Source organism: Idiotropiscis lumnitzeri, chromosome 7 (genome assembly GCF_059441095.1).
Source record: "Idiotropiscis lumnitzeri isolate Australia: NSW breed Sydney's pygmy pipehorse chromosome 7, RoL_Ilum_1.0, whole genome shotgun sequence".
Classification (NCBI taxonomy): Eukaryota; Metazoa; Chordata; class Actinopteri; order Syngnathiformes; family Syngnathidae; genus Idiotropiscis; species Idiotropiscis lumnitzeri.
Window position 1 is genome coordinate 21047996 of NC_142397.1, and position 9036 is coordinate 21057031.

At 43.4% G+C, this 9036-nt stretch overlaps 4 non-coding genes across 4 annotated transcripts; all 4 read right to left on the reverse strand.

Moving 5' to 3' along the window:
- Positions 1-715: 715 nt before the first annotated feature.
- On the reverse strand, positions 716-879 carry LOC148334038 (U1 spliceosomal RNA). Its single transcript, XR_015844472.1, has one exon. It is a non-coding gene; the product is annotated as a U1 spliceosomal RNA (small nuclear RNA).
- A 658-nt stretch (positions 880-1537) lies between these two features.
- LOC148334039 (U2 spliceosomal RNA) lies at positions 1538-1735 on the reverse strand. Its single transcript, XR_015844520.1, has one exon. It is a non-coding gene; the product is annotated as a U2 spliceosomal RNA (small nuclear RNA).
- Positions 1736-7713: 5978 nt separating this feature from the next.
- LOC148334040 (U1 spliceosomal RNA) lies at positions 7714-7877 on the reverse strand. The gene has a single exon (XR_015844483.1). It is a non-coding gene; the product is annotated as a U1 spliceosomal RNA (small nuclear RNA).
- A 658-nt stretch (positions 7878-8535) lies between these two features.
- On the reverse strand, positions 8536-8733 carry LOC148334041 (U2 spliceosomal RNA). The gene has a single exon (XR_015844521.1). It is a non-coding gene; the product is annotated as a U2 spliceosomal RNA (small nuclear RNA).
- Between the last annotated feature and the right edge of the window lie 303 nt (positions 8734-9036).

The window sequence follows — 9036 nt, forward strand, 5'->3', positions numbered from 1 at the left end:
GTCTTAGCCAAAAGGCCGAGAAGCGATATCAGCAAACTGACACAGGGGGCGACTTGATTCTCGACATTCCGAGCAACAGTGACGGTGACCAATGTAAAATGATCACAACAAACCATTTACATGCCAAACATCAAACTCACACATTTTTAGCTGAAAACGAGACCAACTGTGTTGCTTGCCAGCCTGCGAACGAAACAAAAGCTGAGCAATTGCTGGGTACTGTAGTCCATGTGACCCAAAGTGGACCAATTGGAAACAGCAATAGAAGTATTCCATTCACTGGCATCGCAATGCTCTTAAATGGTTAAATAGTCCGACGTGCGAATTTCAAGAATCTAATAAAACGTATTGCGGATCGTAAGAGGACAATTGTGTTGCTTTTCCTCCTCTAAGTGAAAAGAAAGTTAGGAAATCGCTCGCCTGTCACGTGATCCATATCGGACCAATATGAATTCTGCGCTAACTTCATGCCGTGTAACCATGTAAAACAGTCCTAAACAGACTAAAAAACCGAGATCTTTTCGTTTACACGCACTTCCTGCTTCCCAATTGACATTGTCACTTGCTAGCGCCACCACTTGTGTGGAGGTGAATGACAGTAATTTGTCAACTGCGAAAGAAGCTAACTATTTATCGCATGTTGACAAATAAGCATGATACCGTGCTCACTAAGTGACATGAATGATTTTATTTCATTGTCATTACCATCAGAAATCAGGGGAGAGCGCGAACGCAGTCCCCCACTGTCAGAAATTGTGCAGTCGAGATTCCCACATTTGGGGAATTCGCAGGGGTCAGTACAGCCGGAGTGCAATGGCTGAGCCTCACCCTGGGTGAACCACCTTCGTGATCATGGTATCTCCCCTGCCAGGTAAGTATGAGATGTACACATTGCCAGGCCAAAAGGTTAAGCACCCACACCATCTTCAGTCACGGGCCCGATTGCAACGCACGTGTGATCGCATGCACACACATACACGCTGGATGATGCATGACACATACATTAATTTAAGTAGTCTCTTTTAGACTTGCATGAAGTAAATATTTGTGAATGAGGTCAAAAGAATCAGCAAAAACATTCCCATCACGCCTTGCTTAAATTCTAACAAGAATTCAAAGCGAGAATTGAATTGACCCTGCCCCACGCCTTTCTAGCACTCATTTCCTGTTTCTTTGTGTGGTCAGGAACATGTAGCGGTGTAACAATTCAAACTCCTTTACAAAACTTTACTTATTTACGTTTTTGATTAGCCAAGCGCCAATATTATAACTTTATAGGAAATTTATATGATCTATATTTGAAACCATTATTTATATGACCACCCACCGCATGTTCCCTCAATAACGGAGCAAGACGACGCTTTCTTCAATGAAAGAATGTCCTTTAAGCCGCAGCATGACATGGTATTCGGTGAAAGTCTCAAAAACAAGAGACAGCCTTTGAGAAACACGACAGCTGCTTAAAGGGTTTCTTCGTTTTCCCACAGAACTACATAGAATGGAAACATCCAGCAACAAATTCATTGTGACCAGCAGAGGTGGGTGCACCGCTCCTGGCGGTACTGCAATACCAGGTCGATGCGTGGAATGGACGGAGCAAGCCCCTATTCCATCTCCCAGTTCCAAAAATCAATTTAATATATGGTCCCCAAATAGGGAACGTATCAGATATTAAACTGATAAGAACAGATTTTTTTTCTTTTGCAAAATTTTTATTGTTACTGTAGACATTGATGTTCACATCTCTCCAACATGGAGCACAATCTTAGTTCTGTGGTAACGTGTTAAAAAAGCAGCATGTTTGACATAGAGGTGTAAGGTAAAATGTATCTAAAATACATCTAGACAATATTTTTTAAAAAGCAATTGTTAAAAAAAGCACTTCAATCTCTGTTGTGCAGGAGCGTAGTATCGCCTTACTAAGTGGGACTTCATCCCACCCTCTCAAACAGAATCCAGACAGATAAGACCTGCCAGGATGCTTCAAGGAGTTCCTCAGAGGTGTTGCATCTCTCCACTCTCTCCAGAGGAGCCAGGCCGTCGCTGCCAGGACCTTCCCTGTGGGCTCCGGTTCCCTCCTCCGGGCGGGCACAGACGACTCTTCTTGGTGACTGTGTCCTTGGCTTGCCGCAGGCAGCTCAGAGTAGCCGCTGCCATTCGGAGCACAGCCACGGGGGTGGTCTGTCTGTGCCTCCTTACCAGCAAGTTTCTGGAGGTCCAAATGGCATCTTTGATGGCGGCAAGGGTGAGCCACTGCTTTGCAAAATGTTCTCTTGTGTTCGTCATTGGGCCCACCCCATAGAGCACGAATTGTGCATTGAGGACCTCCCTTGCTGGCAAGTCCGAGAATTGCAGGTGGCCGGCTGTCGCCCACAGGTCCGTGGCAGCACTGCACTCCCAGAGGAGGTGCCTCACCGACTCTTGGGCGCCACAACCAGGTCGGGGGCAGTTTGAGTGCGCTGCCATACCTCGGGAGTGCATAACGTACCTGACTGGGAGGATTTCGTGCGCCGCCATCCATGACAGGTCCCGAAGTTTGTTTGGGAGGGCGGGATGGTTTACATTGCGCCAAACAGTTGTGGGCTCGCCGAATGCAAGCCCGCGCACTGGACATACCGTTTCCCGCTCCTGCACAACAGAGATGAGAGATCTGTGGTTTTTTAAAACATGGCATTCTTGATTTTCTAGTTTAAAATTCCTTAAAAAAACTTTTATAAAAGAATAGGCAGGCGGCAGGATAAAAGACACAGGCAGTCTTTGATCGCTAGGGATGAGTCTTAATTTCCGGAGGTAAGATCCCATCCAGAATCTTAACATTGCTCGAGCTTTTTGAGCGCTTGAGGGCTCTAGTGCAGTTTGGAAGTGCAGGGCCACATATCTGCTTCCCAAGAAGAGCTGGAGGTCCGGCACTCCTTTTCCCCCTTTTTCTCTGCTCATCTTCATTGTTGCTCTCTTCAGTCTCTCCCACTTGGATCCCCAGATGAAGTAAAAGATAGCCCGGTCCAAACCTAAAAGGATACTTCTTGTTGGGATAAAAACAGAACTGATTAATAAAAGCAATGGTAGAATAACTGCTTTTATGATTAAAACTTTTCCCTCTATGGTCAGTTCCCTCATTCTCCAAAAAACAAGTCTTTTCCTCACTTTCCCTACCACGTCGCCCCAACTTGCTTCTCCTCCCCCTTCCCTGCCAAATCTGATCCCGAGTATTTTCTGGTCAGTTTTTGTCAATGTCAGGGGTAAACCTGTCTTTTCTGTCAATGTCCACGGTCCATAAAACTGTGCTTGTGTCTTGGCTCTATTAAGTTTTGACCCAGAGGCCCTCCCATACCAATCAGTCAAGTCCAAAGCCCTTGTCACCGATAAAAGGTCTGAGCACAGGATATTAAAATCGTCCATATATAAAATACATTTTGTCGTGAGTCCCCCGCCACCTGGAATGTTAACCCCCTTGATCATTTTATCCTTTCTCAACATCTGTGCCAGCGGTTCTATGCATAGGACATAGAGGAGTGCAGATAAAGGACAACCCTGACGGACACCGCAGTTAATTTGGACTGCTTTTGTCAGGTCCCCATTAACCACAAATCTACTGCTAATATCCCGGTACAGCAATCCCACCCACGCTATATACCTTTCGGGAAAACCCCATTTTTGCAGTACTCTAAAGAGGTACCGGTGCGAGATTCGGTCAAACGCTTTCTCAAAATCTAAATTTAGGACTACTAGCCGCATATTTCTGTCTCTCGCATAACAGATGGTGTCACGGATCAGCATGAGGCTGTCCGTGATCTTCCTCCCCACGATGGCACAGGTTTGATCCGGGTTGATCAATTCGCCCATAAAAACAGACATGCGTGTAGCTAAAAGTTTACTAAAAAGTTTGCAATCAACATTTAAAAGCGTGATAGGTCGCCAGTTGTCCAGGTCCGCCTTGTCTCCCTTCTTGTGCAGTAGTGTCACTATCCCTACTCTAAAACTGTCTGGTAGTCGGCTTGTTTTGTCAAATTCATTAAAAACAGTGATTAAATCCGGTGCTATAATGTCCCAAAAGGTCAAATAAAATTCCAGGCAGAGTCCGTCCTCACCCGGAGCTTTTGCTTTCTTAAATTGTTTTATGCATTTGTTTAATTCCTCTTGAGTAAAATCTCGCGTTAAAAGCACTTTATCAGTCACTGTTTTCTCAATAAAATTCAATACTTCCGACGTTGTCTCAGGTTGAATCTCTTTCCTGTCATACAGTTTCTGGTAGTAGCTTTCCACTGTCTCTTTTATTTCACTGCTTATTTCTGTTATAGCACCATTTACTTTTCGCAACTTAAAAATACCCCCACTCTTGTTCATAATTCTTTTAAAAAAGTACCTTGTACATTTTTCTCCTTCCTCTATCTCCTTTTCTTTACTCCTTAGTATTACACCTTTACTTTTGATGTCTGCTAAAAGCCTCAATTTATTTTTAATCTGTTTAATTTCCTCATTAAAATTGATACCCTTTTGTGAGAGGTTAAAATACCTTTGTAGTCTTTTTTGTAGTCCTAACATATGTTTCATTTCCTTCTTTTTCTTCTCTCTTCCTGCTTCTCTAAAAAAGGTCTGGGTTCTTAACTTTATCATTTCCCACCATTGTGCTCGTGATTCAAACAGGTCTTGGAGCGTTTGCCAATTTTTGTACTGCTCCCTGTATTTGTTCACCAGGACTTCGTCTTCAAGAAGGGAACAGTTGAGCCTCCAGAGGCCTCTGCCAACTGTCAAACCAGATGGGATTGACAGGTTGCAAGAAAGTGAGAGGTGGTCTGAGAAGAAGACAGGGGTTAATCTCGCATCAGTTGGTGTCCAACCCCGTGTAAATAAATAGTCAATGCGAGAGGCTTTGCTGCTATCTCCGCTAAACCATGTAAAACCCTCCTCTCTTGGATGTATGGTTTTAAAACAATCATCTAATTTAAAAACCCGGCACATGTCCTTCAGTAAAACAGATGTTTTATCAACTTTAAAATCCTCCCCAGCTCCTTTTTTATCATTTCTGCTTAAAACACAGTTAAAATCTCCTCCCATAATAAAGGGTGCACGACCTAGCATGTGACACTGCAAGTTCTCTAAAAGTTCATACCTGTCGTGTTTTTCATTTGGACCGTATATATTTAAAAGGTTAAAACCCTTTCCCATGAAGGTTAGGTGTGCTAAAAGTGCTCGTCCATCTATTAAAACCGTGCTACCTTTAATTGCAATTCGAGTGTTGTTTATTAAAATGGCCACTCCATCGTTGCGGTTTTCGTTCGACCCACTCCATAAAGATGGGTGTGGCCACATTTCCTCCCACTGCTTATCATTTTTTAAAAAGGGAATACCACATTCTTGCATTAAAAACACATCAGACTTAAGAGTTTTTAAAAAGGACAATACGCTCTGAGCACGAGTCTTTGATTTCACACTTCTAACGTTTATAGTCGAGAAGGTGAGAGTTAAAGATATGATTTAAAATGGAGGCCTACAAAACAGGGTATCAAAAGGAGGAAGCTCTTTAAAACTAATCAATTAGGTAATTTCTTGAGACCGGAGTTCTTCCTTCACCTGAGCAATAGGTGTAGGATTCGGGAGTCTTGGTGATGGTCTTTCTCGCAATCTTAAATTCATTGTGTTATGGTTTTTGGGCGTTGATTGTAGTACTATGTTCAAAAAAGACAGCTCGTTTGGTGAGTTGCAAGGAAAAACCCTGTGCTCTTCCACGTCGCTCTCTGAGCTCCCGGGCCTTCCCCTCTTCTCTAAGGTCAATGGAGACTCAGAAGACCGCTCAGATGCTAGTCGTTTAATTTTTTGTGTACAAGGAATTTCGCTGCGTTCACTACTAGTCTGGTCTTCCATGTTGGTTTTGGTCGATTCGGTTGTGGGCATTTGTGGCAACATGCTACTTTCTTCTGAACTCCCCATTGGTGTAGTCAACATATGCCCCTGCCCTTCCACCTCCTCACCTGTTCCCTCTCCACCAATGACAGGTTTTGGAGGGAGATTTGAATTTTCCGGTGTGTCTTTTGGTTGTTTGTCCATTTCAATTTCATTTAGCAGTACCATTTCTTTCCCAGCCTTCAATTTGTTGGCAAATGATTTTGGACAATTTCTGTAGAGGTGGTTTGATTCCCCACAGAGATTGCACTTTCTGCCATTGGTGCATTCTTCAAAAGTATGCCCAATTACTCTGCATTTTCCACAAATTATCTGCTGACATGCTTCTGCCAGGTGTCCATGCTCACCACACTTGCGGCAGAGCTTGGGTTGACCCTGGTAGTGTATGTAGCCTCGGTTTTCACCCAAAACTATCATTGATGGGAGATGTTTCAGGCCCTGGAAGCCCTGGGGGTCCTGCCATTGTTGAATGGGTACCCGCCAGGCACAGTTCCAGATGCCATCCTCATCTCTCACTTTCATAGCCTGGCCTTTCACCGCGCAATATCTACCCAGCCAAAAACAAATGTCATCTGCATTCACTGTCTCATTAAACATTCTGACAATAACTGTTTTAGCAGCATTATCAGTCAGTTTTTCCACATTGAACGCAGAAAACTGGGCTTTTACCTCTTCATAACGAAGCCAAAATTCGCGAAGATTTTGAGCAGAGCTGAAACTAACATCAAAACCTTTGCTAAAAGGCAACGTTATGATACAGTTCAGGTCATTAGCATTAAATTCCAAGGTCTGTTGGATAAGTTTCCTGGAAAAATCCAGTCTGGACATTACCAGGAACTCTCCATTAACTTCCTTGAAAGTAAAACGTACACTGTGGTGCCTCCGCATGCCGGCATGGGTGGCCGACATAGCCGGAGAACCACAGGACGTAGATAATAAATAATAACAAATACTAGTTTACATTTACTTACCTTAGTCGGATAACTGAAAATACAAAGGTTATTATCAACAATAAGCAACAGCTGATATATCCCCCAATGAATAAGTCCTATACCACAGCAGGTATAGAACCAACACGCCCAAAGGAGGTGATCGCAGTCTTAGCCAAAAGGCCGAGAAGCGATATCAGCAAACTGACACAGGGGGCGACTTGATTCTCGACATTCCGAGCAACAGTGACGGTGACCAATGTAAAATGATCACAACAAACCATTTACATGCCAAACATCAAACTCACACATTTTTAGCTGAAAACGAGACCAACTGTGTTGCTTGCCAGCCTGCGAACGAAACAAAAGCTGAGCAATTGCTGGGTACTGTAGTCCATGTGACCCAAAGTGGACCAATTGGAAACAGCAATAGAAGTATTCCATTCACTGGCATCGCAATGCTCTTAAATGGTTAAATAGTCCGACGTGCGAATTTCAAGAATCTAATAAAACGTATTGCGGATCGTAAGAGGACAATTGTGTTGCTTTTCCTCCTCTAAGTGAAAAGAAAGTTAGGAAATCGCTCGCCTGTCACGTGATCCATATCGGACCAATATGAATTCTGCGCTAACTTCATGCCGTGTAACCATGTAAAACAGTCCTAAACAGACTAAAAAACCGAGATCTTTTCGTTTACACGCACTTCCTGCTTCCCAATTGACATTGTCACTTGCTAGCGCCACCACTTGTGTGGAGGTGAATGACAGTAATTTGTCAACTGCGAAAGAAGCTAACTATTTATCGCATGTTGACAAATAAGCATGATACCGTGCTCACTAAGTGACATGAATGATTTTATGTCATTGTCATTACCATCAGAAATCAGGGGAGAGCGCGAACGCAGTCCCCCACTGTCAGAAATTGTGCAGTCGAGATTCCCACATTTGGGGAATTCGCAGGGGTCAGTACAGCCGGAGTGCAATGGCTGAGCCTCACCCTGGGTGAACCACCTTCGTGATCATGGTATCTCCCCTGCCAGGTAAGTATGAGATGTACACATTGCCAGGCCAAAAGGTTAAGCACCCACACCATCTTCAGTCACGGGCCCGATTGCAACGCACGTGTGATCGCATGCACACACATACACGCTGGATGATGCATGACACGTACATTAATTTAAGTAGTCTCTTTTAGACTTGCATTAAGTAAATATTTGTGAATGAGGTCAAAAGAATCAGCAAAAACATTCCCATCACGCCTTGCTTAAATTCTAACAAGAATTCAAAGCGAGAATTGAATTGACCCTGCCCCACGCCTTTCTAGCACTCATTTCCTGTTTCTTTGTGTGGTCAGGAACATGTAGCGGTGTAACAATTCAAACTCCTTTACAAAACTTTACTTATTTACGTTTTTGATTAGCCAAGCGCCAATATTATAACTTTATAGGAAATTTATATGATCTATATTTGAAACCATTATTTATATGACCACCCACCGCATGTTCCCTCAATAACGGAGCAAGACGACGCTTTCTTCAATGAAAGAATGTCCTTTAAGCCGCAGCATGACATGGTATTCGGTGAAAGTCTCAAAAACAAGAGACAGCCTTTGAGAAACACGACAGCTGCTTAAAGGGTTTCTTCGTTTTCCCACAGAACTACATAGAATGGAAACATCCAGCAACAAATTCATTGTGACCAGCAGAGGTGGGTGCACCGCTCCTGGCGGTACTGCAATACCAGGTCGATGCGTGGAATGGACGGAGCAAGCCCCTATTCCATCTCCCAGTTCCAAAAATCAATTTAATATATGGTCCCCAAATAGGGAACGTATCAGATATTAAACTGATAAGAACAGATTTTTTTTCTTTTGCAAAATTTTTATTGTTACTGTAGACATTGATGTTCACATCTCTCCAACATGGAGCACAATCTTAGTTCTGTGGTAACGTGTTAAAAAAGCAGCATGTTTGACATAGAGGTGTAAGGTAAAATGTATCTAAAATACATCTAGACAATATTTTTTAAAAAGCAATTGTTAAAAAAAGCACTTCAATCTCTGTTGTGCAGGAGCGTAGTATCGCCTTACTAAGTGGGACTTCATCCCACCCTCTCAAACAGAATCCAGACAGATAAGACCTGCCAGGATGCTTCAAGGAGTTCCTCAGAGGTGTTGCATCTCTCCACTCTCTCCCGAGGAGCCAGGC